This window comes from Elgaria multicarinata, chromosome 11 (genome assembly GCF_023053635.1).
Source record: "Elgaria multicarinata webbii isolate HBS135686 ecotype San Diego chromosome 11, rElgMul1.1.pri, whole genome shotgun sequence".
NCBI classification, from domain to species: Eukaryota; Metazoa; Chordata; class Lepidosauria; order Squamata; family Anguidae; genus Elgaria; species Elgaria multicarinata.
The window spans coordinates 17,473,306-17,499,494 of NC_086181.1; the positions used below are offsets into that span (position 1 = coordinate 17,473,306).

The 26,189-nt window shown below is 46.0% G+C and overlaps 1 protein-coding gene across 12 annotated transcripts in view; it reads left to right on the forward strand.

The window, feature by feature from the left end:
• Positions 1–20,816: 20,816 nt before the first annotated feature.
• Positions 20,817–26,189, forward strand: part of PPFIA3 (PTPRF interacting protein alpha 3) — a 140,274-nt gene continuing 134,901 nt past the window's right edge. For 11 of the 12 annotated variants that reach the window (XM_063137750.1, XM_063137757.1, XM_063137762.1 and 8 more), the window contains exon 1: positions 20,817–21,020. The gene's annotated coding sequence lies outside the window, so the exon portion shown is untranslated. Of the gene's footprint in view, positions 21,021–22,274; positions 22,295–26,189 lie in introns of those variants that run through there. The other variant, XM_063137751.1, reaches the window with a different exon arrangement.

Here is a 26,189-nt window from a genome sequence, read left to right on the forward strand (position 1 = left end):
TAGCAGGTCTCCACTTGATCCATACTGGGAGGAGAACGTACCTGGGAATTCCGTGTCAGCTGTTCTGAGCTTGGTGAAAGAAGAGTGTTCTATGAGTGTAATCAACCAATAAACTAGTAAAGCACAGTGTCCCAGATGCCTTGCTTGAGATATTGTGTTACAATCTCCTTAGCTTCTCTTCCCTTCCTTCTTTAAAATGGTTGTAGTGAGGATCGAGCAGGTGTTCAGAACTCAACTGGTGCCTGAAGATGTCAAAATATCAATTTTCACTCAAGGAATTAGTTCAGTCTCAAGGGCCTTCCTTGGCCCATGTATGTGCAGTTCTAGAGTGCTCATCGTACACAAATAATATCCTTTGTCACTGAACAAATGTTGGAAGATTTGATTCCAAAGCAGCCTACTAGGTAGACTGTTGGTCCAACATGGTCCCAAATGGTACTGTGCCCAACGTGGTTTCCTAGAACAAGCTTTGTAAAACCAGAATGCCTCTTGGTTAGTCCCGCATGGATGTGCAGCCTCCTTAGTATCTTGGCAGTGAATTCTATTTGTAGCTGATCATGTGTGTGTGTGTGTGTGCATGGAATGTTTTGATGTTATGTGTGTCTATTGGTATAACTAACCAGGGTAAGTGGTGTAACTTTAACCAGGGTAAAGCAGGGGTGAGCAACTTGTGGCTCTCCAGATGTTTAGGCCTACAACTCCCACTCCTCACCATTGGCTATGCTGGCTAGGGCTGACGGGAGTTGTAGACCAAAACATCTGCAGACCCATAAGTTGCACACCCCTATGCAAAGTCTGCTTTCCACCAGTAAGAAAGGTAATTCATAAAGTTTTATCCCACCAGTTCTGCCAGAAACATGTCTGGTTTGGGCAGCTGGACCATGGAATGTTCTTTCGTCGTGTAAATGGGCCAAGGTACTGGTGGTAGGATCTTAAGAAGGATGTGAATTTTAATTTACAAAAAAAAATAAATGTAGTTGTGTGTGTGTATTCTCCCCTGTGAAAAGGCCCACAAGACAATTTATGACATAAAACCCATAAAATACAGTTGACAAAAACAAAAATCACAAAAAAATTGCACATGATCAGTATTAACTTTACAAGCAGCTAGTAGAGTAATTTAAGAGAGAAGCAATGCATGAAAAATTAAGGAGCAATCCAAAAAGCCAGAACAAGAAAGAATTAATTTCCTAGATATTTGATAGGGATGACTAGACTCCCTTGAAAGAGATTCCCTGGGGAAGGTGCCACAAGGAGGAAGGCCCTGTTTCTGCTGTTAATGAAGCTTCCCCAAGTTATGGTATTGGTCATTTATCACTTACTTGAGTAGTGAGAAGAATTTGATTAAGTTATAAATATACAAGCAGAGCAGAAGTGGAGGCAAACAGGCACACCTACTAAGTGGAATGTAGCCCAGAGAACAACTTTGGGGCAATCCATTAAAACTGCACCTAGCTCAAAATTCTCAGTGCCAACTTTGTAGATACCCCTGTTTTCCCCCTTCAGCTGGAAGGTTGTTCATCTTCTCCAAACTGGAGTGGTATCTCATTCAAAAACCCAGAGAAAAAAATCTAGCTACTAAGAGACAATCTCCTAACTTTAGATCCCACTGCTCCAATACCAGTGGCTTGATAATTTGCTAAAATCAAGCCAACGATAGAATATGCCCAGATCTCGAAAAGTAGTATAGTAGCAAGCTGATCTCAAAATACTTTGCTTTGGTTTTGCCAGCTCAGGAATATGGAAATTTCATTTTGTTTCATCCCTATAATATTTAGGAAACTTCAATGAACACTCTGAAATTGGCAGGAACAAAGAAAAGATGGAAGATCAGCCTTCAAATACATACACATGCACACACAGACAGATGCACAGACACAAATAATTAAATATAAGAAAGAAACATGCCAAGGTAAAAAAATTCTCTTTGCTTAATATTTTTTTTAAAACGGTGGTCGGGGTGGCGGGGAGGACAGACTTGCTACTGCTATGATAGAATACCAAGAATTATAATGGATTGAATCCAGGTCTAGTCATACTTAGAGTAAACCCACTGGAATCAATGGGACTTAAGTTGGTCATGACTAACCTAGGTCCCAATGATTCTAATGGGTCTACCCTAATCTCATATGGTTTGAAAGGGGAGAGTTGGTGAGAGCAATCTACCCTAAATAGCACGCCCCAAACTGGGGAATCTCCTGCTGAAAGGTAAGCGATTTGGAAGATCCCCTGTCAGTGACCTGAGAGGGCTCCCAGTCTTCTGAGAGTCCTGGTTTCCAGTGGGCCCTCCCTGGCAGGCATATTCAGTGTCAGCAATGCTCCTCCAATAGGCATTGGGCAGCCACCATTTAAAGTTTTGCGCAATGCTCCAGAACACTGCTGTGTCCAGGGGTATTGTGGGAAATTAAAATGGTGGCTAAGCAGCAGAAAAAGGGTTTTAAAAGGAAGCCCAAAGCAGCTGCTGGTAGTGAGCCCCTGCCAGGATTCTGGGGGCCCAGCAACTACCTGAGGATGCTGTATGGTGGCGCTGGGCCTGTTGTGCAGGTTTCACAATCTAAAGGTGCAGATATGACACTTAACGGAGGAAAGGAAAAGAGAGAAATAAAGAAGGTAAGTCACCCGGAGTGATTGAACAGCTGGCCAAATAAACAAAGGAAGGTTGTCTTTCTCCCACCGCCTCATATGGAGTGTCTGCTGGAGTTTAATAGCTCCATCACACCCGGGGTTAACACGCTCCCTACCTCGCTTCTCCACCCGTGTTTTCCTTCCTCAAGTTACTTCCTCTTTCAAAAGAGGAAGTACAGAACGAGCACGAGGCCCATTGAGTCCGCTGTTCTAATGGCGCTGCTTCTCCCGCACACAGCAGGAGAGAGCAGCAATTCCATGTTTAAAAGAAACATCGGACTTAATGAGGTTTTTATTGTCGCGCAAGGAAGGCCAGAAGGGGCGGAAGGCGGGCGGGCGGCAGACAACATCATGTCAGGGACCCGAGCAAACTCTGTGAGTGCCCAGTAACGAGCGTGCAATAAAACGCTTGTCAGATGGAGCTTTAAGAGGGAACCTGGATTAGGGCAGAGGTGCAGAATCTCAGGTATGCAGGCCACACCTCTTTCTCCTGCTCCCACCCCCTTTCTCGCAACTATTTATTTCATTTCTATGCCGCCCAATAGCTGAAGCTCTCTGGGCGGTTCACAAAAATTAAAATCATAAGGTACCAGCGTAAAATATGGAAGCTTAAAACCAGAATATAAAAGTAAAACCAGAATAAAAATGAGCAGCAATGCAGAGATTTAAAACAACAGAGTTTAAAGACTAGGATGGTAAAATGCTAAGATACAGAGAAAATTAAAAAAGTGCTGGAACTCTTTCCTGGTGCTGGAAAGAGTACAAAGTAAGTGCCTGATGTACCTCTCTAGGGAGCTCATTCCACAGCCAGGGTGCCACAGCAGAAAAGGCCCTTCTCCTGGTAGCCACCCACCTCACTTACTTTGGCAGGGGCTCATAAAGAAAGATGCCTGGAGATTATCCTAGTGTCCAGGCAGGTACACATGGCCATTTGGTGGTTTCCTGGCTTTTGTCCAGTCCCACCCCCCATTCGAAAAAGGTTAAAATGTCTCTCCTAAGGCTTAGTTACTGGGCCCTAAGACCTTAAAGCTAAAGCCTGCTGGTATATTTGGTATGTTGGGCCCAACCCATTTGCCCCACCCACCTCTGGAATGCCCTAAGAGTTTCTCTTTGGCCCTCTGACTGAAAGACATTCTGCACCCTGGGACTCTCCAGAAAACCCAGGTATCCTGGCTCCGAATTGCCCTGCCCTTTTAAGACACCTGCTGCTCCTTACGGCTTTCAAGCAGGGCGGGAAGAAGAGACAGGTGGCTTTTCGGCTCGTCAGATTTCAGGTTCCAAGGAGGTTTTTAATGGCAGGTTCCCAGGGCATCTCACACATCTCTCCCCCATCCCCACCCCGGCCCTGCCCTGCTCCCTACACAAGAGGAAGGTCACAGAACGCAAACAGGTCTGAGCTTGCTCAAAGGAACCTGTGCCAGTTAAAAAGAGAACCCAGGCATCCAGGTGCCCAGGACCACGCCCTTTCTTTTCTGGTATGTTAGGCCTCGCTCCTTTCCTAGACTAAAGAGGGCGGCGGGGAAAGTCACGCTTCTGTTCTTGCCCTGCGTTTGCCACCTGCATATTGAGGTCTCACCTTGTTCAAGGAAAAAACAATAAGGATGATGATGCTTCTCCCTGCCCAACAGGTGTGTGTCTGTGTCTGTGTGAGTCACCCCCACTACCCTTCCCAAGTCGGTTCTACTGGTTGGGCTGCCCTTTGGAGACTTCTTTTCCAGAAGGGGTGAGAAGGAGGACTGCAAGCAAGCAGGCAATGGCTCAGTCTCGGGAGCCTAGCAGAAAGAGTTAGCAGCCAGGACTTCGGAGTGGTTGTTGTTGTTGTTTTGACAGGCTGAAATAAAACGACAGGCTGAAGTAAAATGAATTCCAGAGGGTCAAAAGGGAGTGGAGGAGGAGGGAGAATTCTCATGCAAACCCAGGCAGGCTCATATGAGGGAATGCAGCCTCCACGAAGCTACCTGGGTGACCTTAGGCCAGCACTCACACGCACCCACCTCACTGGATTGTTGTGAAGATAAAATGGGCAGGCAGAAAAATCACTTTTAGTGGGATATCGATGTAGCAAACACCTCCCGCCCCCAATACTGAGTTACCTGGGGGTGGTGTTGCTCTGTGTGTCAAAGAGGGCATTGTCAGGGCCAGTGCCAGACTATTTTGCGCCCTAGGCAAGGTGAGCTACTTGCACCCCCCGCCCCCCAAAATTGCCAACTTCAATTTTTAAGAACAGATGTTTTGTAGAAAAAATAAAAAGCACAAAACTTGAACTTACTGTCTTTTCTTAAAACAGCTAATTTGTATAAAACTGTGACCCTTAAAAGTCAGTACTGCGCTCCTCTGAGGTCTGCGCCCTAGGCGGCTGCCTTGTTGGCCTAATAGTAGCACCGGAATTAGTCATTGTGTCAGGTAGACTAGACCACCTAAACGGGGAAGACTCTTCCACAGAAGTGCTGTGGGTGAAAATGCAGGGCCCCAAAACTAATGCAGTGCTAGGAACATGCTATTGTCCCCCAGACCAAAATGCTCAGAGCGACCTTGAGATGGAGAATGAAATCAGGGAGGTCTCTAAACGAAGTGTTGTAATAATGTGTGACTTCAATTATCCTCACATTGACTGGATAAATTCATATTCCAGTCATGACAAAGAGGTTAAATTTCTTGATGTCCTAAATGACTGTGCCCTAGAAGAGTTGGTAATGGAACTGACCAGAGGGGAGGCATCCCTGGACTTAATCCTAAGTGGTGCTGCCCAGGACCTAACACGAGATGTAAATATTGTTGATCCAGTCCGTAACAGTGACCACAGTGCTATCAGATTTAATATATACTTAAGTGGGAAATTTCCCAGGAAATCCAACACATTCTCACTTGACTTCAAAAGAGGAAACTTCTCTAAAATGAGGGAACTAGTGAAAAGAAAGTTGAAAGGGGGAATCAAGAGGGTTAAATCCTTGGAAAATGCACGGAGCTTACTCAAAAGCACAATAATAGAAGCTCAACTAAAATGTATTCCACAGGTTAGGAAAGGTAGCACCAAGTGCAAGAGGTCACCAGCATGGTTAACAAGCAGTGTCAAGGAAGCTATTGTAGAAAAGAGGGCTTCCTTCAGAAAATGGAAGTCTTGCCCAAGTGAGGAAAATAAAAGGCAGCACAAGCTGGCAAAAAGGAGATGCAAGCAAAAAGTAAGAGACGCAAAAAAGAATTTTGAAGAGCACATCGCTAATAATATCAAGTCCAACAATAAAGAATTCTTTAAATATATCAGAAGCAGGGAACTAGCTAGGGAAGCAGTTGGACTGTTGGATGACAATGGAGTTAAGGGAGTACTAAAGGAGGACAGGGAGATTGCAGAGAAGCTGAATGCATTCTTTGCATCGGTGTTCACTGCAGAGGATACAGGACAGATGCCTGTGCCTGAATTGATGTTTTCAGGAAGGGAGTCTGAGGAACTGAGGCAAATAGTGGTGACTAAAGATGAAGTTCTCAACCTTATTGACAAATTGAAAGCAAATAAATCACCAGGCCCAGATGGTATCCATCCTTGAGTTCTCAAAGAACTCAAATATGAAATTGCGGATCTCCTCACAAAAATATGCAACATGTCCCTAAGCTCAGCTTCTGTACCAGAGGACTGGAAGATGGCCAATGTAACACCAATTTTCAAAAAGGGATCCAGAAGGGATCCGGGAAATTACAGGCCAGTTAGCTTGACATCTGTTCCAGGTAAATTGGTTGAAAGCATTATTAAAGACAAAATTAGTAAGCTTATAGAAGGGCAGGTCCTGCTGAAGAAGAATCAACACAGCTTCCGCAAAGGCAAGTCCTGTCTCGTTAATCTACTAGAATTCTTTAAGAGTGTCAACAAACATGTAGACACCAGTGATCCGGTGGACATTGTTTACTTGGACTTCCAAAATGCTTTTGATAAAGTCCCCTACCAAAAACTCCTGAACAAACTTAGCAGTCATGGAATAAGAGGAGAGGTCCTCTTATGGATCAGTAACTGGTTAGAGAACAGAAAACAGTCAGTTCTCCCAATAGATGGAAGTAAATAGTGGGGTCCCACAGGGATCGGTATTGGGACCAATTCTTTTCATCTTATTCATAAATGATAATAGAATCATAGAATAGCAGAGTTGGATGGGGCCTACAAGGACATCAAGTCCAACCCCCTGCTCAATGCAGGAATCCACCCTAAAGCATCCCTGACAGATGCTTGTCCAGCTGCCTCTTGAAGGCCTCTAGTGTGGGAGAGCCCACAACCTCCCTAGGTAACTGATTCCATTGTCGTACTGCTCTAACAGTCAGGAAGTTTTTCCTGATGTCCAGCTGGAATCTGGCTTCCTTTAACTTGAGCCCGTTATTCCGTGTCCTGCACTCTGGGAGGATCGAGAAGAGATCCTGGCCCTCCTCTGTGTGACAACCTTTTAAGTATTTGAAGAGTGCTCTCATGTCTCCCCTCAATCTTCTCTTCTCCAGGCTAAACATGCCCAGTTCTTTCAGTCTCTCTTCATAGGGCTTTGTTTCCAGACTCCTGATCATCCTGGTTGCCCTCCTCTGAACACGCTCCAGCTTGTCTGCGTCCTTCTTGAATTGTGGAGCCCAGAACTGGACGCGATACTTTAGATGAGGCCTAACCAGGGCCGAATAGAGAGGAACCAGTACCTCACGTGATTTGGAAGCTATACTTCTATTAAGGCAGCCCAAAATAGCATTTGTCTTTCTTGCAGCCATATCGCACTGTTGGCTCATATTCAGCTTGCGATCTACAACAATTCCATGATCCTTCTTGTTTGTAGTATTGCTGAGCCAAGTATCCCCCATCTTGTAACTGTGCATTTGGTTTCTATTTCCTAAATGCAGAACTTGGCATTTATCCCTATTAAATTTCATCCTGTTGTTTTCAGCCCAGCACTCCAGCCTATCAAGATCACTTTGAAGTTTGTTTCTGTCTTCTAGGATATTAGCTATCCCACCCAATTTTGTGTCATCTGCAAATTTGATAAGCGTTCCCTGCACCTCGTCGTCCAAATCATTAATAAAAATGTTGAAGAGCACTGGGCCCAGGACAGAGCCCTGCGGTACCCCACTCGTTGCCTCTCCCCAGTTTGAGAAGGTTCCATTGATAAGTACTCTTTGAGTCCGATTCTGCAGCCAACTGTGAATCCACCTAATAGTTGTTCCACCTAGCCCACTTTTAGCTAGTTTGTTAATTATTATTATTATTATTATTATTATTATTATTATTATTTATTTATTTATATAGCACCATCAATGTACATGGTGCTGTACAGCGTAAAACAGTAAATAGCAAGACCCTGCCGCATAGGCTTATAATCTAATAAAATCATAGTAGAACAATAAGGAGGGGAAGAGAATGCAAACAGGCACAGGGTAGGGTAAACAGGCACAGGGTAGGGTAAAACTAACAGTATAAAGTCCGAACAACATCAAGTTTTAAAAGCTTTAGGAAAAAGAAAAGTTTTTAGCTGAGCTTTAAAAGCGTTAATCAGAATGTCATGTGGTACTTTGTCAAAAGCTTTGCTGAAGTCAAGATATATGACGTCCACAGCATTCCCACGGTCCACAAGGGAGGCTACCTTATCAAAAAATGAGATAAAAATGAGATAAAAAAATGATCTGGCATTAGGAATGAGCAGTGAAGTGGCCAAGTTTGCCGACGACACCAAATTATTTAAGGGTGTTAAAACACAAAGGGATTGTAAAGAGCTCCAAAGGGATCTCCCCAAGCTGGGAGAGTGGGCATCCAAATGGCAGATGTGGTTCAATGTAAGCAAGTGTAAGGTGATGAACGCTGGGGCAAAAAACTTGAAGTATAACCTAATGGAATCTGAGCTGGTGGTGACCGAACAAGAAAGAGATCTTGGGATTGTGGTGGACAGCTCTATGAAAATGTCCACCCAGTGTGTGGCCACTGTAAAGAAGGCAAACTCCATGTTAGGCATTATAAGAAAAGGAATTGAGAATAAAACTGCTAGCATCATACTGCCTTTATACAAATCTATGGTGCGACCACACTTAGAATACTGTGTACAATTATGGTCAGCACACCTAAAAAAGGTTTTTATGGAGGTGGAGAAAGTGCAGAAACAGGCAACTAAAATGATTAAGGGGCTGGAACATCTCCCCTATGAGGGAAGGTTGCATCAAGTGGGATTGTTTAGCTTGGAGAAAAGGAGTCTAAGGGGAGACATGATAGAAGTGTACAAAATTATGCATGGTACAGTGAATGTGGATAGGGAGACATTTTCCCCCCTCTCTCAAAATAATAGAACCTGGGGTCATCCCATGAAGCTGATTGGTGGGAGATCCAGGACTAATTCACACTGCGCATAGTGAAATTATGGAACTCACTACCACAGGATGTAGTGATGGCCACCAATTTGGATGGCTCTAAAAGGGGGCTGGATAAATTCCTGGAGGCAAAGGCTATCAATGGCTACTAGCCCTGATGGTTGTGTGCGATCTCCAGTATTCGAGGCAGTAAGCCTGGATGCATCAGTGGCTGGGGAACATGGGCGGGAGGGTGCTGTTGCACCGTGTCCTGCCTTGTTGGTCCCTGGCCGATGGCTGGTTGGCCACTGTGTGAACAGAGGGTTGGACTAGATGGACCCTTGGTCTGATCCAGCAGGGCTCTTCTGATGTTTTTATCTGGCATTCACTGACAGGATCTCAGGACATAAGGTAGGGATGGGGAACACAAAGCCCTCAAGATGTTGTTGGACTGCAGTTCCCATCAGCCCTCACTATTGCCAGCTAGGGCTGATGGGAGTTGCAATAGTCTACCTACACACACAAACATCATCATCATCATCATCAAGATTTTGTTCACCTCACTTAGTTGTCTGGCAGCGCTTCCAGACAGAGAGATTTTAGCACTGCCAATTTGAAGGCGTTGTGCAGTTCTGTCTTTTCCCCCTTAACAGATTATCTGTGATAAGGAAGAATGCCACTGTGTCACCACCCCGACCCCGAGGGCCTGCCTTGAATAGCCTATCTCCTCAGGACCCATTGGCTGTACTGCATCCTTTAAGACAGGCGTGAGCAATTTCTGGGGGCCAGAAATTCAGCAGCGGGGGCGGGGGGCGCAAAGAAAGGCTGCAGGGACTTCAAGTGGCCCGCACAGTGTGTGTTGCCCACCGCTGCTTTAACACCTTTTCCCTGGTTATATCCTCAACCTTTTTGCTCTCTTTTAGTCAGCGCAGTTTGGAACAGACACACCCTCTTTGAAGTCACAGTGATGTTCTCTGGCTCTCGCTCTCTCTCTGTCTCCAAGACAGTTGCTGGTTAACTCCAGCCGTGGGCATTTTGATGGTAGGGAGAGCATTTGAGTTGACTCAGCGTCATCTTTGTTTAACCTCTATTCATTTATACGTCAGTTCATACTCCAATCTCTGCACACACATTTCTCCCTCCCTCCTTTCCTCTCCTTCTGGGATACCATTTGATAACAGTTCTGGCTCAGGTTTATCATTCTTTATTTTTTAATATTTACCCAGTGAACCAATCAAAATGAATGCTATACTACAGCCTCCCAAAACCTGGTGCCTTCTGTATATTTTGGACTATAGTTCCCATCAACCCCAGCCAGCATTATGCTGGCTAGAGGTGATGGGAATTGTAGTCCAACATATCTGGAAGTTGCCAGGTTGGGGGAGTCTGCTCTTTGATTGCAGGGACTCCCATCGTCCATTTCATACAAAGAGCTTTGAAGATAATGATGGATTATGGGGGACAGACAGAGTGATCAAGACGAACGCCATGGCAACAAAAGCGCCAAACCTTTTGGTAGGCCCAGTGTTTCAAATGTGTAAGAAAGGGTTCCGTGGGCCAGAAGCCATGTCATCCAGTCTCAGTGTGAAGGAATGCTTGAGGTTTCTGGAGAAGGACTGTTCCCTGTCTGTTCAGAGGCACCATGCAGTTACTGTGAAAAACTGCCCCAGTTTTATCATGAATAGGGTGACCATATTTGGGAAACCAAAAAAGAGGACACCTAGTGTGTGTGTGTGTGTAAGCAGCTTTCTGAGTCCTGCAGAAAGTACGTTATTCCCCCGCCACCTTAAAGAACCCGATTGGAGTGGAGGAGGGGGAAGGATTTCATTCTGCACCACCACCATCCACTCCAATTGGGGCCTTTTCTATAACGTCCACGAATGACCCACTTTCCCCTTTAAGACCTCAATTGGAGCTCGGGGTGGGGGAATGATGTACCTCAAGAAAGCATGTCATTCCCTCCTGCCATGCTAATGGCAGCCTTAAAGGGGAAGGTGTGTCATTCCAGGACATTATTGAAAATTATAGAAAATCCCCCCGGACACCATGGAAAGAACAAAAACCAGGACAAATCCGGGGAAATCCTGACAGTTGGTCACCCTAATCATGAAACACTTGGGGCTCACCACTAGCTTCTGAAACATTTTCCTGTGCCCAACAATGGCAAGTCAGAGTGTGAAACGAAACATAGAAGCGATGTTTGTGTGTGTGTTTTAGCAGTGACCTGGCTACATTATATTTATCTGAGAACCTAAGAAAAACGTTGCTGGATCCAACCAAAAACCTTTCTTGCCCAGCATTTTGTTAACACAGTGGCCAACCAGCTTCCTGTCGAAACCCCATAAGTAGGATATAAGTGCAATAGCACCCTTCCACGTGTGCAAATGGTTTACAGAGGCATACTCTTTATTTTAAATATTTCTAGGCTGCCTTTTAGGCCCAAGTTCTCTTATGGTGGTTTAAGTAAGATACAATCCCAATAAATATCTAGTAAGATACAAGTAAGATACAATAAATTCCAGTAAGATACAATAAAAGTTGAAGCAGCAACTAAACATTTCAAAAGCTTAAAACCAGCAGCGATATAAAACATGGATAAGTCTAGGGTGACCATATGACAGGAAAAACCCGGATTTGTCAGGATTTTTGGTAACAAATCCGGGAAGGGGGGAATTATGAAATTTGAAGAAAAATCTGGATTTTTCCCATCCTCCCCGGCCAAAGGGCAGCTCTACTTTAATGGTAATTATCAAAAATGCTTATATCTCTGTCATTTTTAAAGATAAAGAAATAAAACTTGGCACAATGATAGCTCTTAGGTAGGGCTTTAGTCATACAAAGTTTGAAACATCTGTTCATCTGTTGAAGACCCTTTTACAAGTCAGCACTGAAGGGTCAAATGCATGTCCCTTGGGAGGAGTTCCACAGATATGGGCCCACCACCAAAAGAAAGCCCTATGAAGGTTTGAGGCAGACAGAGGCAAGGTAATAAGCTTGAGGAATGGGGTTTTTCTGTTGGGAGAGGGTGTCCCTCAGAGAAGTAATTTCATTTCCCAGTTAAGTTTAAATTCCTAAGTTAAGTTTCATTTCTTCAAGACTGAAAGACTTTTTGTTTTGAGGAAAGGGAGTATAAGCTTTGAGCCAGGGAGAAGACCAGAGCATACAGAAGGAGCACACAAAAGCAGCCTGGAAAAGTCTAAATGCAGCTAGGGTAAAGGAACTTGCATTTTTGCTACTTTTATTTTCTTTTAATGCCTTTATGTCACTCAGCTCTATTGAATAAACACATTTATTCATAATCTGATTGTTTTGATATACTAGTAAACTGTTGTGTTAAACCTGATGTGTCTGATGTGCCAGACATCTACAGCAAAAACCCCACATTACTGGAAAGGGGAAGGTAAAAGAGGGAAGATGGGAATTTTAAGGAGACAATAAATCATTAAGGAGTTGCTCAGGGGGTCCTGGATATAGAAGAAACCCTGATAGCACCCCATCTCCAGTACTTGCCAATCTTATAGGTCTTAAGGGCAGGCCATGAGCAGAACCTCCAAGGCTGATCTCAAGGCCCAGATTGACTCATGTTGACACAGGTGGTCCTTCAGCTATCCTGGTCCCAAACCCTTTAGGGCTTTAAAGCGCAATACCAGCATTTTAAATTGGGCATAGAAACACACTGGTAATCTGTACAAGGAGTGCAATGTCAGTGGAACATGGTCCAGTTGCCTGGCCCCCAAAATCATCCACCTGCCGCAGATGAAATTTCCAAACCACCTTCAAAGGCAGCCCCATGTACAGCACATTGTAGTCTAGTCTGGATGTCACTAGAACATGAGTAATTGAGGCCAGGTTTGCTTTCTATAAATATATACACATTATGTTCCCAGGATGGAGGCTGGTGGGTAGAATTCTTTCTGTATTTCCATCTGGTAGAATCTTGAAAAGGTGTTGGCAGTAGCTAAGGCTATATTCTCTTTAGCAATCTCCTAATGCAGATATCTCTGTGATTCCCACCCATCCCACACTTCTAACAGCCTAACCTGGGAACCTAATTTGATCTTAAGCGGAGAAAAAAAATCATATCCCAATTACATTTTATGACGTAGTTCTACAGGGCTCTATTTTATCCCCTATGCTGATAAACATATACATGAAAATGCTGGAAGAGGTTGTCTGGAGATGTGGGCTGAAGTGTCATCAATATGCAGGTGATACCCAGCTCTAACTTTCCTTTTCATCAAACCCAGGTAAGGCAGTGGCTGCTCTGAATCAGTGCCTGGACATGGTAATGGACTGAATGAGGGCCAAGAAACTGAGATTCAATCCAGACAAGATGGAGGTCTGTTAGCGAGTGGTTCATCTGTCTGGCTAGGGCCTCATCTTGACGGCGTGGCGTTGGTGCCGCAAGGCCTCAGGCTCCCGCATTTGCGTTCCTTCATGGCATCTGCACAGGAAGGAGCGCGAGTGTGGAGTTGCCGTCACCATCGCTGCGTTGAGCACTGGGGGGGGGGGGGGACGAACGAGGCAGCCAGAGGACAGAGAGGGACATTGCGGTGACCAAATCAGCTCTCCTCCCTCTAATCTACCTCTGGCTGCCCCATTCCTCCCCCCTCCCATTTTAAAAAACTTTTTAATCTGTAAATGCGAAGCTTCAGATTTATAGGTAAAAAATAAAAATAAAAATGGGGGAATGGGCCCTGTTCCTCCCCCCATTTATTATTATTTATCTGTAAATGTGAAGCCTTGCATTTAGAGATTAAAAAATATAAAAATGGGGGGAATGGGCCACGTTCTCCCCCCTTCCATTTTTTTTTTTTTATTTACAGATTAAAAAAAATTAAAAACGGACCCGGCTCCCCTGACTTGGAGCTCCTGGGGGTCCGCCCCCTTCGCTGTCCAGCCAATGGTGACCAATCAGGGGTCGCCATTGGCTGTGACACGCCTCCACAGCAAAAAGTCGGGTAAGTACCCAACTTTTTTTAAGCAGAGTTTCAAGGGTTTGCCCCTAGATGGCTTCGCAATGGTGACTGTGTCATGTAGATGACCTGCCACCACTCCAAATCCAGCCCGGGGGCAAACCCTTTGACAAGACAAGCCCTACGTGATGTTCACCCTGTTCTAGAGGGAGTTGCACTCTCCCTAAAGGACTGGGTTCATAGTTTGAGGGTGCTCTCGGATCCAGAACTGTCACAGATGAACTCAGTGGCAAGGAGCACCTTTTATCAGCTTAGGATGATATACCAACTGTGTCCTTATCTGGACAGAGATAGCCTAGCTACAGTTATCCATGCTCTTGATAACCTTGTCTGGATTATTGCAATGTGTTATATGTGGGTCTGCCTTTGAAAATGGTCTGGAAACTTCAGTTGGTACAAAACAGGGCAGCACATCTGTTAACAGGGACTGGCCAACAAGACCACATTACGCCAGTCCTTTTCCAGCTTCACTGGCTGCCTGTCCAGGTCAGGGCCCAATTCAAAGTGCTGGCATTAACACTCAAAACCCTAAACGGCTTGCAGCCAGGCTATCTGAAGGAACGCTTCCTCCTATATGTACCTGCCCAGACCCCAAGATCATCTTCAGGGGTCCTACTCTGTGAGCCCCTGCCAAAGGAAGTGAGGCAGGTGGCTACCAGGAGGAGGGCCTTCTCTGCTGTTGCACCCCGGCTGCGGGATGAACTCCCTAGAGAGGTTCGCCTAGCACCTATGTTGTACTCTTTCCAGCACCAGGTGAAGACCTTTTTATTCTCCCAGTATTTTAACAGTTTATCATCCTAGTCTTTCTTACTTCACTGTTTTAAATCTGTATTTTAAATCTATATACATCTCTGCATTTCTGCTCGGTTTTATCCTGGTTGTGTTTTTACATTGTACTTTTATATTGCAGTTTTATAAGGACATAAGTGCCATGCTGGATCAGACCAAGGGTCCATCTAGTCCAGCACTCTGTTCACACAGTGGCCAACCAGCCATCAGCCAGGGATGAACAAGCAGGACATGGTGCAACAGCACCCTCCTGCCCATGTTCCCCAGCAACTGGTGCACACAGGCTTACTGCCTCGAATACTGGAGACAGCACACAACCATCAAGGCTAGTAGCCATTGATAGCCTTCTCCTCCAGGAATTTATCCAACCCCCTTTTAAAGCCATCCAAATTGGTGGCCATCACTACATCCTGTGGTAGTGAGTTACTTACACTCTTGCTTGTTTTATACTTTGAATTGTACTTCATGATTTTAATTTTTGTGAAATGTCCAGAGAGCTTCATCTATTGGGCAGTATAGAAATGCAATTCATAAATAAATAAATAAATAAAAATATGTTGAGCTCCAAAACTGAGAAGAGGTTTCAGGGCATTATCCTAGCTCAAGCCGTCATGAACCCCATCTTTCAAGTCCCTTTGCCCTCCAGCCACTTCAGACCACACCAATAGGTCCCCATCATCACACGGACCAGTGATCCGGAAGAGAGAGAGAGAGAGAGAGAGAGAGAGAGAGAGATCTCTGCATTAAGGAATTGTTAGTGAGCATTGTCTAAAATTAACCTATTGGTGCTGCTATGGAGATTGGGTGTGGAATAAAAGGGACATTTAAAAAAACAACCAGCCAGCACAGCTGAACAAAAATGGTTTTGAAGTCGCAAAGGAGTGTTTGAGAAGCAGAAGCGGTCAGGGAATTGAAAATAAGGATACCTAGCAAAGGTGCGCTGATTTAGGGGCAGGGACCAAGATATTTCAGCGGTGAGAGCAGGATTCACCGCAGGGATCAGAAGAAACTGCTGTTCAGTTTATTTCTTAATTTGGTCCAGTACTGTCTTCTCCAGGGTGGGGAACATTTCGCACTCCAGATGTTGTTGGACTTCAGCTTCCATCAGAACTAGCTAGCACAGCCAATGCTGAGGGATGATGGGTATTGGATTCCCAACAATGGCTGGAGGACCACATATTCTCTATCCTTGATATGTTTTGACTAGCAGCAGTTCTCCAGGGGACTTAGGCAGAATCCCCCCCCATCACTGCTCCCTCATCCTTGTAACTGGATATGCTGAGGATTGAACCTGTGACCTTCTGTTCGTGCTCTACCACTGAGCTGAAGCCGACCCCCGAAAGGACCGCTCTCGGATATATTAAACTGCACAGCAGCAGTCAGTTTTTAAGAACATTTGTCATCCTTTCGCTTTCCTTGAAGGAAAGCATGCATGTCCCTTGGGAGGGAGTTCTACAGGTATGGGGCAACCACAAAAAAGGCCCTGTCTTTGACACCTGCCAAGCTTACAGATTTCACTTGTTATTTCCTTACAACAAATGTTACTGTCAGCAGCCTAACAGTAATTCAACTTGGGAATTTGTTCCTTTGGCATCCATACACAGCACATAGTTTCCTTTTGTTATTTAAATTATACTGCTCCCAGGGCATATCTATATCACAAACCTGTTATTAGCTTTGCACAAGGTTAACTGATATGGCTTGCTCCGAAGAATCCTGGGAGTTGTTGTTCAGTAAAGACAAAGTTACAGGGCCCTAACCCCATAGCAGAACTAAAATCCCCGGGGTTTCCTTTTAAAGCACTGTGTAGATATGCTTTCAGTATGCAGAATTGGTTGGTCAGCGACAGAGGGCCTCTGAAGGAATCATCATAGTATAAAACTATACCGTGTGCCTGGATTTACAGGTGGCGACAGTGTCAAGGCATTTGTATGCACACAATTATGTTATTACCTACCCATACACTAGGTTCAACATCTAAGGTTCCCCTCGGGTGCGTACTCCGAGGGAGGCTCGGAAAATGGCAACAAGGGAGAGAGCCTTCTACCCAGAGAGCTTGAGCTATGGGGCAGTATAGAAAATAATAATAATAATAATAATAATAATAATAATAAGAAGAAGAAGAAGAAGAAGAAGAAGAAGAAGAAGAAGAAGAAGCAGCAGCAGCAGCAGCAGCAGCCAGTGGTGACCTTTCCTTAGTTGGACTAATTTGGCAATAGTTATCCACACCATGGTCATATCACCTTTAGGCAACTCCAATGTTTTATGTAGGGGTACCCTTAAATCCGGAAGCACTAATTGGTGTAAAATGGGGTAGCGAGGCTGTTCAATGGTGCAGAATATCAAAATCATATTACTCCGATATTGAAAGACTTGCCAGTTGTTTTCCGGGCTCAATACAAGGAGGTGGTTTTAACTTTTAAAGCCCTAAAGGTGCAATCCTATGCATGTTTAGACAGAAAAAGATCCGCAACTCCCAACCATGCTGGCTGAGGCATGTGAGTTGTAGGCTGCTTTTTCTGTCTAAACATGCATAGGATTGTACCCTAAATGGCTTTGGGCCTGGTTATCTCAGTGTGTAGTTTGGGCCTAATGCAAAGTATGACAATGGCCACTGTTATTGGATTACAACTCATCTGTGACCCTTCAGATGTTGTTGGACTGCAACTCCCATCATCCCTGACCATTGGCCATGCTGACTGGGGATGCTGGGAATTGGGGTCCAACAACATTTGAAAAGCCAGAGGCTCCTTAACAACAACGAAAGGTTTTAGACATATTAAGAAATAATTATTCTATGAACAGCTACTAGCTCTAATAACTAAATGAACCTCCATTCAGAGACAGTATTCCTTGAAATAATGAATGTTCTGGGTGTGGGGAATAGCCATGATCTATATGCCCTTCTTGTGGGCAACCTCGTCTGCTGTTGGGAACAATGCTGAACTAGTTCAAGGATGGAGAACTTTTCCCCTGCCGTGGTCTGCATTACAGGGGTTGGACACTGTCAGTGTCCACATTCCAGCAGTGAGCATGGCCAGAGCAAAAGCAGGCAGGATTACGTATGCTTTGTTCAGCATGCAATGGGGAAAATCCATTTGCATCCAGCCATTCTTCTTCTCCAACTCGTACTCTCTATCAGCTTTGTAGTTGAGGGACAGAGCAGGACAATGTAAATATTTATTTATTTATTACATTCATATACCACCCCATAGCTGAAGCTCTCTGGGCAGTTTACAAAAGTTAAAAACAGTGAACATTAAAAAGTATACAAAATTTAAAACAGTTTGTTGATTATTGAACAACGGTATCAATAATCCAGAGTGGGGCTGGTGAAGGGGCGAGGACTGGGGAGAGGGGGCATGGCTTGGGAAGATTCCAGAAATCTAGATTTTGAGCCCTGGGCTGGAAACTCCCCACTCCTGGCCTAGTTGGATCCTTAGGCCTTAGCTAGACCTAAGGTTTATCATGGGATCGTCCCGGGGTTGTCCCTGCCTGCTCCCAGAATCCCATGTGTGTCATTTACATGAACAGGGATGACCCCGGGATAAACCTTAGGTCTAGCTAAGGCCTCAGTCTCATCCACCAAAGCAATTCTTAACTTCTTATGGGTTGCATATTGGTGTGTTTTTATTTTCTCTGGGATGCAATTTACGATCAAGTGCATACGTTCGAGAGGTATCTACTTTGTAGTAAAATCCCTCGGGATGTCATGTCTTTCTTCTATGACAAGCGATGGGATCCAGACCAAATCATACTTAAGTGTTGACCAACTGAAATTGATGTGATTTCAGTTAGTCATGGTTAGCTTTCAGTGGATCTACTTATATGTCTTGGATCCAACCTGCAGACTGGCTAACATATATTTGGATTAGAAATGGGTCTTCATTTCCTCCCTTAGCGATTCCATTTCTGTTGGCTGCATGAATGGGTGCTACAGCTTTGCGGCAGCTCTGTAGACCCACACCTCTATAATTATATGCACAGCTTCATTATCCTTCACTGCACGGGGCTGCATTCTCTAAATTAAAAAAAAAGGGGGGGGAGGGAGAATTTCCCAGGATATTTGATATTTCTCTCATGAATGCTTTGATGCACTTTCCCAGTTTTAACTTCCTGTGCTGGGTTATTTGTCTGGATCGGGCACTTTCGTGCATTTGTGGGAGTTAAGGCTAACTGAATTTTGCTGGAGGTCTGTCGTTGAAACCAGAATATTGCCTTTGCGTTGCAGACCTGGTGCGTTTCACAGTTGTCTTCCCCAAACCTGCGCATTTTCCTCAAAAGAAGTCCATTTTGCCTGCACAAAAACACACAGAGTATTTTGTCATTTGGAAAATATTAATTCTGACCCACTTGCGATCAAGGATACTGGTTGCACAAGTTCCTATTGGCTAGTACCTATGTACCATTATATTTTAAGCCACAGATTGCTAAACTTAAGAGCAGAAAAGCAAGTGGAGTCCTTACCAGTTCTGTAAATGCACAAGACAGCTCCTTTAGCTCTTTAAAAACAAAAGGAAATGTGACAGAGCCTAGGACATCTACTCCTGCCATTTCATGAATGTTTTTCCATTCCTTTTTCTCTTTGAAGGTTTTTCCCCCCTGTGTTCTTTGAAGGCTGTGAATCCTCTTTGCTCCTCTAGCAAGGAAGTGCACACCTGTCTCATTTTTAAAGACAGCATCAGAAAGGCTTAGCCCGATGCTCCTCTAATGCATTTACATGGGGACAAAATAGCACTCGGCTAATGTTGATTCAGAGCTGGCACTTATATAGCGCCAAGAATAAAATGTGTTATTTGCTCTCCCCCCTCCCTTGCCATCTGGAAAGGCCCTTAATGATGCATGGTTTGCCGTTCCCTCCCTAGATGGCCTTCCGCGTTGCATCGATGTGCAGTTCTTTGGCTTCATGCATTGATTTTTGCACCTTCCCCTACTGCATCCCTTGATATATTTCCACATCTTTATGACTGGATTCCCTAAGCTAGCACATTTCATCCATGGTACCAGCAATGTCCACCTTACCTTGCCAGTGCATTGTTTCATGTTCCTCTCTTAAACAGATGAGTTTTCCCAAGCTATTGAATGCACATTTTTCCAGGATGTTCAATGGATGCATTTCTCCAAGCCGGTTGACTGGCACATTTTTTTTAATGGATTGAATATATATATATATATATATATATATATATATTACTACCTTGCACGAATTGGTGTGCACGTGGTTTGGTGTGTCACCCCCCCCCCCCTTTGGGTTCTCTTGAGGTATATGTATGGCTCTTTCCCCCCATGAGTAAAATGGACCGGTGCATCTCCTTGGAGTGGGTGACTTGATTAATTTCTCTCCCTGTCGCATGGACTGGTGCATTTCCCTAGATTGATCCACTCCTCGGTAGCCCACGGACCGATCCTTCCGTGTGGAGTTATGCATCTCGGGAGAAGGGGTCGTGGCAGGTGCTCTCCGCTGGATTGCTGCATTTTTTTCAGGTTCAGGTGTATTTCCAGGTGGTACATGCATAGACAGAGATCCGCTCTGAACGGCATGAATCAGTGCATTTCTCGATCTCCCTCTCGCTTTGCACGCATTTGGTGCATTTTTCCGCCCTTGGTGCAAAGTCTCATTCTTTTCACCGGACTGTGGCGTTTCCTTAGATTATTAAACATGGGTTAGGACGTTTTCTTGGGCCGCTGCATGAATTCCGTGCATTTTTGTTACTCCCCCCGCTAACCCCCTGTTTTTACCTGTGATGCATCTGATTTTTTTCTTCTTCTCCTCCTCCTCTTCCTTCCCCCCTCCTTTCCCCCCCTAAAGAACCACCGGATGACATCATCCTTAAACTCAGCCCCGCCCACCGGCTTCCCCCATTGGCTTCCCATAGCCCCCCTCCGCCCACCAGCCCTTCCACTCATTGGCTTGGCCTCCTTGCCACTCGCAGTCCGGCGTCCCCTCCCTTCTCCACGCGTGGGCGGTGCCTAAGGGGCTGCCCCGGATCATGCCAAGCGCTCGTTGGACAGGACGCGTGTCAGTCAGGCATCTCTTAAAGGGGCAGGCGCGCCCAAGCTTTGCGCCGAGCGAAGGGGCGGGATTTTCTCCTCCTTTCGCTCTCTAGATCTGCCTGGGCGGGCTGGAGGGGGGGCGCCAGGCGGTGGCCGACCGGCCGGCCGGGAGGGAGGGATGCCGGGACTGGGGAGCGGGGTCCCCCTGGGGGACGGGAATCATCCCTGAAGACCGGGGGAGGGGGCCAGGCATCAGCAGCATCCAGGCTCCCTCCTGCATCCCTCCTGCATCAGCACCACCAGCAGGAGCAGCAGCGCCGCCTCCCCCGCCTGCTGCAAAGGCAGGTAAGAACCGGGCTTGGAAGCCCCCGTCTACTCCGCGGCGCTCCCCGTGGCAGGCGCTCCCCCCGAGGCCCCTCTCCAGGGTGGCTCGTCTCCCCAGGGCCACCTCTCCCCGAGGTCCGCCTGCAGCCTTGGCTCCGTCTTCCTCCCGCCGTGGCGCTGTCCAAAATCGCCCAGCAGTTCCCCCCCAGCTCCGCATCCCTCCCTCCCTCCCTCCCTCTCTCTCCGCCGGCCTTTCCCCAATGCACCTCTGGCTCTCGCATCCCCAAGTCTCCGGTTCTCGCATTGCACTGCTGCCCGGCTCTCGGCTCTCCCAGCGCCCACCTCTCGTCGCTTGGAGCCCACACCTTCCCCATGCGCTCCGCACCGCTCTTCACCGCGAACACCCCACCCGCCGCCGCCCAGATCCCACCGCTTCTCCTCCCCCTCCCCCAGCCACTCCGGTGCTCCGACACGCTCCTTTCAACTCAACTCCTCCACCCGATCCCGTCTCCCCGTGCAGCCTGGAGCCTTCCCACGAGATCTCGCCCTGTCTGTTCTTTATCCCTGAAACACCAACCACGCAGTCTGCCGCCCCCTGCCTTCCCCGAGTCACCCCCCCTCCAAAAAAAGAAAGAAAGAAAAAGCCTGCAACCTGCTCTCGGCTTCCTTCCTCCTGGAACCTTCTAAACCTCCTCCGCCCAACTCTGACCCACCTTCCAATCCCCTCTGTCTCCCCACCCACCCAGGCCTTGTAGGCTCCAGAGTGCTGGTGCTGACCTGCCCAGACCCCAATGCCTGGCATGCTGCCACAGAGGTGAGAGAAGGGGAGAGGGTCCTGCCACTAGCCCTTAGCATCCCTATGGAACCCCACTAACAGATGTCTTGCGCCCCACTCGTCTGTCTCATGCAAGTACCTCTCCAAGGGCCCTTCTGTGTATCACCTTGCCTTCTCCAGGGGCCTTTTCTTCCTCCTTCCTTGTTCTATTTCCAAACCTAGTCCTCTTTCAGACCCATATATCCCAGGCCCCAAAGAACAAATCCCCTTTCTAAAGGCCCTCCCGCCTGCCTGCTGCCTGTCAATGTTTCCATTTCTTTCCCTTACCAGTTCCTCTGACCATCCTTGCTTGTGCTCTGCTCAGCTGTCCCCAGTTCCCCTTTGAGCCTTGCATGCCCCCACATCCAGCAAATGCTAGTCCAGTTTTGGATTTCAGCTCCCATCAGCGCCAGCCAGCTGGGAGTTGTGGTCCAAATGCTTGGAGTTGTAGCCCAAAACATCTGGAAGGCACCAGGCTGTGGTAGGTTGCCCTAGGTTGTAGTCTAAATGCTGGGAGGTTGTAGTCCAAATGCTGGGAGTTGTAGTCCAAAACATCTGGAAGACACCAGGCTGTGGTAGGTTGCCCTAGGTTGTAGTCTAAATGCTGGGAGGTTGTAGTCCAAATGCTGGGAGTTGTAGTCCAAAACATCTGGAAGACACCAGGCTGTGGTAGGTTGCCCTAGGTTGTAGTCTAAATGCTGGGAGGTTGTAGTCCAAATGCTGGGAGTTGTAGTCCAAAACATCTGGAAGACACCAGGCTGTGGTAGGTTGCCCTAACTTCATTGATTCTCTGGCATACTTTTTGTACTGTGTTCTCCCCCGCAATCTTAGAGCACACAGCCCTTTCCGCCTTCATCACAGCTGTGCCCCCAAGATCCCCCAAACACTACTTCGCCCTAAGCTCTGCTGTATTTCCACATTGTCCCTCCCTACCCTCCATTGTCCCTCCATCTCCCAGCATATCTCTACTTTCACCTCCATTCAGCTACACTGAATCTCTAGGCCAGCCTTCCTCAACCTGGGGTGCTCCAGATGTGTTGGACTACAACTCCCTGGGCATTCTGGGAGGTGCAGTCCAACACATCTGGAGCGCTCCAGGTTGAGGAAGGCTGCTCTAGGCAACTTCACTGCTCTTTGACATTAGGGTTCCACCCTATGGCCCACCTCATGTCCACCAAAATTAAGGCTATCGGTGGTTACTAATCGCAATGACTATACATTGCATGCAGTATCTGGAGTAGTATGCCTCTGGAACCCAGTTCCCCCAGGGTGCCGTTGCGCTCATGTCCTGCTTATGGTTTCCCATCAGGGCATCTGGTTGGCCACTCTGCGAACAGAATGCTGAACTTGGCCTCATCTATACCAAGCAGGATATTCCACTATGAAAGTGGTATGAAAGCGGTATATAAAAAGGCAGGAGCCACACTACTGCTTTATAGTGGTATTGAAGTGCACTGACAACTGTTGGGGCCCATTGACACATACCATATACCACTTTCATACCACTATGTCCTGCTTGGTGTGGCTCCTGCCTTTTAGATACCGCTTTCATAGTGCAATATCCTGCTTGGCATAGATGAGGCCCTAGACAGGCCTTTGGTCTGAACCAGCAGGGCCCATCTTATTTCTCTCTCTACCCATTCTATCTCATTTGATTTTCTACCCACAATCCCTGTCTGGCTCAAATCCGTAATTCCATCCCTCTTGCCTGTTCTGCTGGCTTTATCCATTGGTCCATGGCTGGATCCCTTGCCGCTCTTATTTCTCTGGAGGACCTAGATCCCTACTGCCTGGCCACCCCATCTCTTTTGAAGCAGCCTTTTCTCCCCAGCTTAGCATAGTTCCACCCACTCCGATGGGTCTTTCACCAGCTCTGATTTCTCCCCATTACCCTCCACTAGGCAGTCCGAGTAGTTTGTTATTCTCCTCCTCTCCATTTTTATTGAGTCAACCTTTTAGCTCATTTTCTTCGTCTGCATGTATTTTCATCTTCCAAATCCCTGCATGTAAAGGATCCCCTTTACATGTACACTCCCTTTCTCTGGGATGTCTACCTGGAAACCCCTTACCCTCCACCTCCAGGCATCTGCCATCCCAGTCATCCTGCCTCTCAGATCATCTGCTTCTGCCAAGACCCCTCTGCAAAAGATTTGGCAGTAGTTCCACTGAAGAATGACAGCCTTCCCCAACTGGTGCCCTCCAGATGTTTCTGATTATATCTCCCTAAGCATTAACAATGCTGCCTGGGGCTTATGGGAGCTGAAGTCCAAAAACATCCTGAGGGCATCAGATTGAGAAAACCCGGACTGTGATATATAGAAAAGGAAGCCCGTGGGGGTGGGTACGTATATTCCTTGATAGCACAATATATTAGGGTGTTGTGTCAAAGCCAAACTACCTGCTAGTATGCATCAAAAGGTGGAGAGTTCTTTATATGTAGATTAAAAGTCCTCTTATAGATTTCCAGAGCTACACTTTCCATCTTCATGCATCTATTCTGTTAAAACTGAACTGTGGCTGTCTGCTGGAGGAGTTGGTGTTGGGTTTACTGTTGGTCTGTTTCCCACCTCCCCACTCCCAAGTGCATCAGTCATATTTGATAAACCTTTATTTGTAGTCCAGATATAAGCGTGTAAAAACAAGATGTGTATGTGGAGGGAGCAAAGTACATGCACCATCAGTGTTTCACAGGTGCACTCATATAAGCTGTGGATGTGAAACACCTTTGCACAAGCAGTTAAAAGTGCTTTATTCACCACTTTTGTGGACCAGAGATAATATGTGCTCATTGACACAGATTCCTGCTTATATATGATTGTCTGCCTATTCATTGTGGTATGGAGACACTGTCACATTGCACACATGTTTGGGTGTGCATGTATGGACATGAATGTTAGTTCCCTCACACATGCAAACAGTAAATGTGCTTGGCCACATGCAAAAATGTCAAAGATGATATGTTAGTGTAGACAACTGTGACAACATGTGTTGTGTGTGTAGAAATGTTGGAAGGTGCAAAAGTATAAACAGCTAGAGCAGGTATGCCCGTGTTACAAGTTCTTTTCATGAAAAATTGCAGCGGAAAATGTGTTCCAGATGTGTGTTGTGTGGGGAAAGTATCCGCTATGTGAACACACCTGTGCTACATAGAGGTTGCAGCACATGTACAGACTCTGCCTCTAGGAGACACTGATATGCACATATGTGGTTTTACTTGCACCAACATGTAGTTGTAGTTATGTTTGCTTATTTGCATATCTCAGTCGAAGCATGAAATCTTATGTATCATATACCATGGTTGGTGCACATAGTATTGCTCATGCTGCACATGTGGGATGGTGCTGACTTTTGCTTGCATACATCTGGACACCTTTGCTAGTTGTAGACAAACAAGTGTGAATATTGCCCACAGGTTTGCAAGGTGCTTTAAACTGCCATGTGACTGTGCTGTATATTCATCCTCAGCTGTGGTGTGAGAAGATGTCCATGTGTATGCAAGCAGAAATCAGCACCATTGCACATGCACATTTTGAGCATCATCACTCATGTCCCAATCCTAGCAGCATGCAAAGGCATGTACAATCACCTAAATTTGTGCAGTGTCAATGATATTCTATAGTCTGTTCCAAAGACAAGCAAGTTCTTCATTCAGAATAAATTTATAAACAGTTGCTATACTGCTATGTTAAATTAACATAACTTAGACTAATTTTACCCACTCACAGCCAATTTTGCTTCCATAGGATAGGAGTCTCTTCAAATAACCTAGAATATTTGACAGCATGGAGTTGGATGACAAGTAGAAAGGAAGGGTGTTATTGTTGTGTGGGCGCTATGTGTGAATGGCCCAACTAGATAGCCTTTCCTTCTCCTAGTTTCTGAGTCTTCACTAGACTCTGTAGTCATGAATGTTAGAAACTTGCAGGTGTAAAAAAAGAGTGGGAGACAATCAGAATGTCTACATTTTGCCTCAAGCTGGATTCTGAACCTGTTTGGTGTGTCTACATAGCATACTTAAACCTTTGGTATGAGTGTGTATGGTTTTGGTTCTAGGGCAGCCTTCCACAATCCAACCACCTCCAGATGTTTTGGATTGAAACTCTCATCATCCCCAGCTTTCATGGGTTATGGGAGTTGTGGTCCAACACATCTGGAGGGCGCAAGATTGTGGAAGACTGCTCCATTGCGTGCTCTATCTATGTGTGAGTCTGCTGAGAAAAGAGAAAATTGAACATTCAAGTCATGGTGTCTTTCTCACATCATTCTCAATATCCATAACTCTGTGCATGAATTCCTCAGTCTCTCTCTACTTCTCGTGTGCAGAAAGGTGTGTAAATTCATGTGCTGGAGTTATTGGCTGCTAGTCTGTGGCGTGC